This window comes from Magnolia sinica, chromosome 7 (assembly GCF_029962835.1).
Source record: "Magnolia sinica isolate HGM2019 chromosome 7, MsV1, whole genome shotgun sequence".
In the NCBI taxonomy this organism is placed as follows: domain Eukaryota; kingdom Viridiplantae; phylum Streptophyta; class Magnoliopsida; order Magnoliales; family Magnoliaceae; genus Magnolia; species Magnolia sinica.
Window position 1 is genome coordinate 69,193,178 of NC_080579.1, and position 8,473 is coordinate 69,201,650.

Consider the following 8,473-nt stretch of genomic DNA (forward strand, 5'->3'; position numbering starts at 1 on the left):
AAATCCTAACCTAAAAGCATAATCTTAACCTAATTCTAATACCAATTAATCTTAGAAAAACATAATTGTAGTCCCTGGCAATGGTGCTAAAAACTTATTCACAACCCCAAGTGTAGGGTCACAATGTAGTAATAACTCGGTGAGACCGAGGTCGAATCCACAGGGACTAAACTTGTATATGTTCTGAAAAATAACTAGAACCAAAACTAGAACTAGAATAAGATCTAAATCTAAATCTGGAATAAAAGAGAGTATTTGTGAATAATGTTGATTTAAAACTATCAATTGAAAGGTGGGAACTAGGGTGCCAAGGATTCACTTATAGCTATTAGGATGCTACCTCACTGTGATTTAAGAGACACAATTGGAATTGGAGTCCTATCCTATCCAATTGGAAGATGAAACAATTAAACCAAATTTAAACTTTTCATTGATCTAGTCCTCAATGAAGGAGTATTGTGGTGATTGAAAAGGATTCTATCATCCTACCATGCCTAGAAGACAATGGTGAACAATAGAATTTACCAATCTCACAATCTCAAAACAGGAAAATGAGATATCCAAAGCTATCACATCATCTATTGTAATTTGAGTCACGATAAATCATAGAAAAATGAAAATATTCCTTTAATATCAAACTAGAAATCAATGAGGTTCAACAAGAACAAGAATTAAAACAAGAAAATCATCCCAACACATTACAAGTTTCACCTCTTAGTCCTATCTAAGAGGTTTAGCCAACCATAGACATGATTGGATCTAAAACCCTTAAAAAAAATATTAAAAATAGAAAATGAAAGAAGAAAAACTCTTGGGAGGTTGCTCCACCTTTTAGCTCTGCTCCTTGTAAACTCCTCGAAGAACCCATATTTATAGTCTTTATCTGACCATCTTTAAAAACCACCTCAAATTTACGCACTTTGCGTAACGCCTTCGATGTCATCGAACGTAACTTGAATCCAGAAGTCATACCATTTCGCACTACATAGCCTTTCGCACTGCATAACTCTTCATGTCATTGAACATAACTTCAATGTCATCGAACAATCCTTCGATGTCATCGAACAATCCTTCAATCGAGAATGTGTTCAGAGTGTTCTAGCGAGTTGCTCCAAAAATCCACAAAAATCTCGATGTCATCAAACTGTCTTCGATGGCATCAAGCAGGTCTTTGAGCAATCGAACAGGACTTTGATGTCATCGAGAACTGCATCTAATTTATCCTGTAACCAACTTGATTTTCATGTAATTCTTCGATGTCATCGAACTGTGTTCGATCTCATCGAACACTAGCTTCGATGTCATCGACCGGCAGTCGATGACATAGATAGTGAAGTTTGGATCATGTGAATTTTTGCATTTTGCACTTTTGACTTCCTTCATTGTCCACTTAGTTTCATTAAATCTTGGGGTCTTTGAATCTTCAATCTTGGTCTCCTAAGATCCACCCATTGCCTTAGTGATTCTTGAGCATCAAATTCATGCTTTGAACATTCTTTTCAATCCAACTTCTTAAATTCACCTCGCAATACAAACATGTATAAAATATAATCATTAAGCATTACCATGTTCATAAAACCAAGATATAAATAGGGGGGAATATGCAATATTTGACACTCAACACTAATCCTGGACTCTTCAAGATCCTTACTCATAAATTCATGGTTATACATCATCTTTACAAATTGACGCATGTTTGAGCTTAGTCTATCATATAAAAAAACTAATCACTTGATAAATCTTGTAGCCATGGCATGGGCAAGCGAGAAGTATGTCTTTAAACTGATCCCAACATTGGAAAAAAGTTTCATCTAAATTTTGAGAGAAGTTAATAATGTCACGCCTTAAAGTGATAGTTTTATGAATCAAGAAGCTTTTAAGGAACTCCTAGGTCATCTCAGCCCATGTGTTAATAGATCTTGGCCTTAAGAAATGGAGCCATGACTGGGCCCTCTCCTTTAGAGAGAATGGGAATAGTTTTAGTCTAATTACATCCATAGGAACATTGGTAAAGTGCATGGTGGTGATAATCTCGTCGAACTCTTTTAGGTGTAAGTATGGACTTTCATAATCAAGTCCATGAAATTTATGGAGTAATTGGATGACCCCTAGTTTAAAGTCCATGTTTCTTGCGTTGGTTGGGAAAATTATGCAGGAAGGTGTATTTGTTCTCACCAATTGTAAATAATCACATAAAGTCTGAACCAGTGAAACTTGGTATACCTTATTCTCATCACACATCGTCCTAACTGGTGTGTTTTGTATAGAATTATCATCAAAATTTTGTTCAGTTTCATCCATGATCCTAGATGATGTTTTAGGAGTATTTAGGTATTTTCTAACTAGTTAATGGATTGTGCGCCTGTCGACGAAACATCCTTCGCTTTGAAGTCTCAACATGTGATCCCTTTGCTACTTGGGCATGCACCGCACAAAACCTTAATTCTGGAACCTAACCCTAAATCCTAAAAGGACCCTTGTTTGTTAATCTACGTGATGGTTGAGTCATAGAGTCAAGTGAGCCCCACATTGAAGACTATACGACTGAAATCTCAACAAGAAGGAAATGTTCAGGGTAGCCCCAGAGGTAAATTAAGCCTCACATCCCATAACCAAAACACCCAGGTAAAAGAACCCCCTTATAATATAAGTTTGCTCAAAATTAACTAAGAAAATTCCTTAGAAAAACTAAGAATTATAAGGTTCCAGTTGCAAAGTTATATGAAAAGGAAAACAGACTTTCTGCACCTATCGATGACATCGAACACTGTTCAATGACATCGAAACTTAAGTTTTAATGACATCAAAAAGGTGCCCCAAATATGTCCAGTAACCAAACTACATTTCTGGAGAAACACTTGATGACATCAAACAGGTATTGATGACATCGAACCTACAAGTTCGATGACATCAAACACATTTCGATGACATCGAAAAATGGACACCCAATTGTCCAGCAAAGCTTAATAGGAAAATCATGAATTACTCAATGTCATCGAACTGCCTTTGATGTCATCGAAATTCAAACTTCAATGACATAAAAAGACCATTCGATGACAATGAAAAAGGGACCAATCTATCCAGAGAGTTTTCAAAGGAAATCATGAATTATTCGATGTCATCGAACTAATTTTAATGTCATTAAAATTCAAACTTCAATGACATCGAAGAAGGATCAATGACATCGAATATAGAAACCCAAAACTGTCCAGCATGCTTCAAGAATTTTCGGTAAAAATCTCAATGACATCGAGAAGTCATTCAATAACATTAAAGACCACTCGATGACATCGAGCAAAACTGTCCAAGCACTTACAAGAATATTTCTATGCAAGGGATCGATGTAATCAAAGTCAGTTCAAGTCATCGAAGGCAATTTCGATGACATCAAAGGACCTTCGATGGCATCAAATTATGACAGATTTTTTACCCTTTTTTTACCGTTAGGACTTTGTTGCCTATTTATTAATGGTTGCTTCCTTGGTTCCTTGGTGAGAAAAATAGTGAGATTTAAGAAAGTTATTGCTATAGGAATACTACATATCATCTTAAATGCTTTTTCTCATGTGAGTTCATCCTTCAACCCTATCTTAAATGCAATCATTCAAGAATCAATAGATTGGATTGAAGAAAGAACTCCACCATTTAAGGATCTTTTAGCAACTCATTCATTGGAAAATTATTGAGCTGCAATCCCTTTTTTTTAGCTTGTTAGTACACCCTACTGTCAGTTCACACTTCACTGTTAGTCACTCCCACTGATGCTTAATATTTGGGAATCTCATCCACACTTAAAGACCCACATTTAATTGATAAGATTCACCAAAATACCTTAACCCAACACCAACGACTTGCATTGAAGCATCTATAGCTGTTGCAGATCAAGGGAGCTGAAGATTCTTCACCACAAGGAAGATCATCATCAGCATGTTCTAAATACTGGGCTCACTCACTTACAAGTAAGTTCTTAGAGTCCATAGAATATGAAGACCTTTTCTTGTGTAGGATTGGGATTCAGAGTTTGTTTCTCAAACTCCCTAAAACCTTTCATAGGCCTCCGATGGGAGAATACGTATAGTGTCATTATACATGACTCATTGCCTTGTGTAGGCACAAGTTGCCTTGTGTAGACTTCTAGTTGTATCCTTGTGTAGGACTTATTGCCCTGTATAGGTACCTAAGGTTGCTTTATGTAGGCTCCTTAGTTTAACCTTGTGTAGGTTATAAAGGTTCACAGTTAACCTTATTTAAAACTATTGGATGGTGAAATCTAGTACACTCATGGGTTGAGTGCGTCCGCCGGGAGTGAAGTGGGCATATAGCCAAACCACTATATATAGATGTGTTTGGGATTGTCTTTGAGCATCTGTTTAATTATGCTTATATGCTTTGAATGCTTAGTAATGATGCATGATTAAATGATTGTTTGAGATTGAAATGAAACACATCCCACACACACATATACATTATGACATCAGGCTAGTTGTTCTATATACAAATCATATGTAGCCTATGTGATTGGATTCTCTATTGGCTTGGAAGCCTTATAGTTACTTTGCCTTAGTTTGATTTGATAATTAGTTTAAGTCAGACAGTGTTTGGTCTTAATAAGTAAATATTTTTGAAAAGTCTTATTCACCCCCCTATAGGACACTTAGTCATACATCCATACTTCAATAGTAGAAGTTTTACCATAATTTTAAATCCTGCAACAAAATAAAAATTCTATAGGAATTAAGGAGGAAAATAGAGGGGAGAGAAGAAGGATGTTAATAGTACAGATGAACTAGATTTAAAGATCCTATAAACAAAAATAAGAAATCAATGTTAGTAATGTTAGAAAATATGTAACAAAACAAACCCTAAAATGAATTTTTGAAATTGACACCCTAAAAAACAAAACCCTAGGTTAGAGAAATTTAGAAAAAATAAAAAACCTAACTTAAAACAAAAATTAGACCTAAAAAACCTAAACCTAATTGTGTTCAATATCATTCCCCAACAATGGCATAAAAAACTTGATCAAACTTGAAGGTTGAAAACCCCAAGTGCAGGGCTGCGATGCAGTAATAACTCAATGAGACCGAGCTCAAATCCCTAAGGAATGGGGAACACGACTAGAACTAGTTGAAAGCTAATGGTTTATATGAGTTTTTAGTCTAGTGAAGTAGAAAAGGGTTTAAAATAAATAATAAAAGACTAAAGATCAAGGAATCCACTTATACTAATTATAATATCTAATTCACTGATTCAACTCTAATAACTCAATTGTAATCGAAGTCCTATCCTATTCAATTGGAAAGTAATTCTATTAAACCAATCATTAACACCAACAAAACTTTTTTTCAACAACATAGGCATAGATCTTTTTATTCATTTACTTTTTATATGTCCTAGTCAGAAATCTCTCATTACACAAGTAAACTCGTACATTATCACTCACTTCAAATACCTCCTGGAAAAAATGTTTATTAGCCTCTCCCTTCTACTTGACATTAGACTCCTGTAACTTCTTTTAGACGTCGGCATGCACTGTCATAATTTGGTCTGCCATATTTTATGCAGTAATACTCATACCTAGTAACTTAGGCAAAGAGACTAAGTCGAGTGTAGGTTTAGGAACACGATCATACATAACCTCAAATGGGGACTAGGTGGTGGATCGATTCTGTATGTTGTTGAAGACGAATTCCACATGAGAAAGAGCAATATCTTGCAAGGGGGGCGACTTGTCATGAAGTTCATCAGGTATAATCTGCAAGATAAAAAAGGAAAATTCAAAATTTTATTATTCAATAATGTGTAATGTGTATAATTTTTTTATTACACCACTAATAACGAAAGATAAAACCTAAATTCAAAATTACCCAAATTAGTAAAATTCTAACCTTAATAAAAGTTACCCAAAATGGTAAAACTCATCCAAATCTTAATTTGCCAAAATTAAAAAAAGTCTAGATAAACCTTACCGGAGGAGTCCTAGTATGATTACAAGTAATTTTTAAAACAGACAGAAATCTAAAACTCTAAAAATAAGGAAATACATCAAAAATTGGAATTACTAAAAATAGCAAAATTTTCTTAAAATCTTGTTTTTAAACTGAAAATGTATATTTTCTCATGAAAGGGATAGACACGACCCATTAAGTGGGTTGGTTGACCCCAGATGGCCCATTACAGTAAAGATTGAAGGGTCATGCATTCCGATACATGGATCAAAAGTTATGGTTAATTTACGGTTCACATATCAAATTACTATTTCTCCCTTATCCAGATTGAATTTTTTTGAACTAGACACACCTGGGCCCAATTACGTCCCTAATTGGGTCCGGATCTAATGGACTACTTCCACTTCCGTTTGGCCTTCTTTTAGTGCAACTATGTTAGGAATGTATCCCTGCCCCCTCTTACATCACTAAGGCATCATTTACATGCCACCATATCTTCTAGCATACCACATAAGTATGAAATCGAAGTAGTCCATCATCCCATCATTTGACGCAATTGCAAGAAAATCTAGCAAGCTCATCAGCTGGGCCACAGTTTGCCCAAAGAAATGGATGGGGTGAACTAACATTGGGAAGTTTTTTGAAGTTGCTTAAATATATTTTTAAATGCCACCAACCTGACAAGCAACCGAACCAGCGAAGATCTACATGGTGGAACCAAGTAGTGTGGTTTAATACCCCAAAACTAACAATGGAAATTAAAAAATATATATATTTAAAATAGTTAATTTAGGGACTTTGACCACACTAAGAACCGGTTAAATTAAAAAAGGCAATAATGTCTTAAGTCTTTTTAACATGTTTTGTTTTTTTTTTTTTTTTTAATGAAAAATAGAAAAGTTTCTCCTTGGTTAATATGGCTGTCAATGGGCTGACCTCGGGCCTACCAAAATCAAAATTTTGAATAGGCCCAGCTTGATATAGTTCAAACTCTGGGCCAAGGCCATCCCAAGCCCAGCCCATCGACAACCCTATAAATGGTTAATGTTTTAACCAGACAACCTAGAACCACCACCAAAAATGCACAACTAGGGTTGCCAAGGGTGTAGATTTAGGCCGGCCTTTAAGGCCCTAGTGACGCAGGGGAGGATGTGAGGTCGAGCACCGTCTTCCTCAAGAGGATAGCTGTCCGAATCCATGGAACTTCTCCGGACTCCTCACAAAGACTCCTTGAATCCACGAGGAAAAGAACAAGAAAATAGAAAATAATTTCTATAAAATTCGAAATTGATTGATGAATAATCACAAATGTGTTTCCTTACACCATTAATAAAGAAAAAAATAAACCAAAATTCGTAATTACCAAAAATAGCAAAATTCTAACTCTAATAAAAATCCTAATTCTAATAAAACTTTTCTAAAAATAAAACTTTCAAATAAACTTTTGCTAGAAGAGTCTTAGCATAATTAAAAGTTATCTCTAAAAAGGAAAATAAAAATAAAAATCTAAAACTCTAAAAATAGGAAAATATTAAAAAATTCGTAATTATTAAAAATAGTAAATTTTTCCTAAAAATGCGCATGTTTTCTGACGAAATGGATAGATGCGACCCATTGTATGGGTCGGTTCACCTTGGATGGCCCGTTTCGGTAAAGATTGATAGGTTGTGCGCCCCGTAACGATACCCGAATCAAAAGTTACGGTCAATTTACAATCCGCCTTCTTTTGACCCAACCATATCAGGAACGTATCTGTGACACATTCTACGTCACCTAGGCATGGTCCTTGCACAACAGGCTTAGCCAGAAAATTAATAAAATCTCCATATCATATTGTAATGCATCCGTTGAACAAGTGGGCCACTCATGCACAAAGCAATGGTCGAAGAGCAGAGTCAATGAACTCCGTTCTTGATGGAAGGGTTGCATTGTGGAGGATTTGAATGGCATAGCACATAAAGCATACACATAAATTTGAACTGGGCCGGGCCAAAATGGCCTGAGTGCAAGGTCAGCCCAAAAATTGTTTGGGTAAGTGTGTTAGGTCCATGCCTGCTCATGAGCTAAGCTAGTAAGTCCCCGCCTAGTCCAACGCTGGGTAACTGTTGGACCAGGTGAGATTGGGGGAATTGGGAATGAATGGAGGCAAATGGTATCTGAACTATGTTTGGATGAGAGTAAATGAAATGGGGGTAAATGAACCTAAATGAAAATTTCTTTTTGGGAAAGGATTTCAAAGTAAATGGAGTGAAATGCTATTTTGAGCTCCATTGGAGAGTTGTGCGAGTAAACAAAGATGCCGCTACGCACATGTCTACCATACACATGGCACATTGATGATGCTCCAAACACATGACACATGTCTGCCATACTTGTGGCACTCTGATGATACTCCAAACAATTCAATTATTGGCTACATCATTAAAATTACACTAATAGAATGATTAAAAAAAAAAAAAGGTCCAAAAGTTGGCCCTCTAAATGGACAGTTGAAAAACATTAACAAATTGCTTACTTGTGATCCT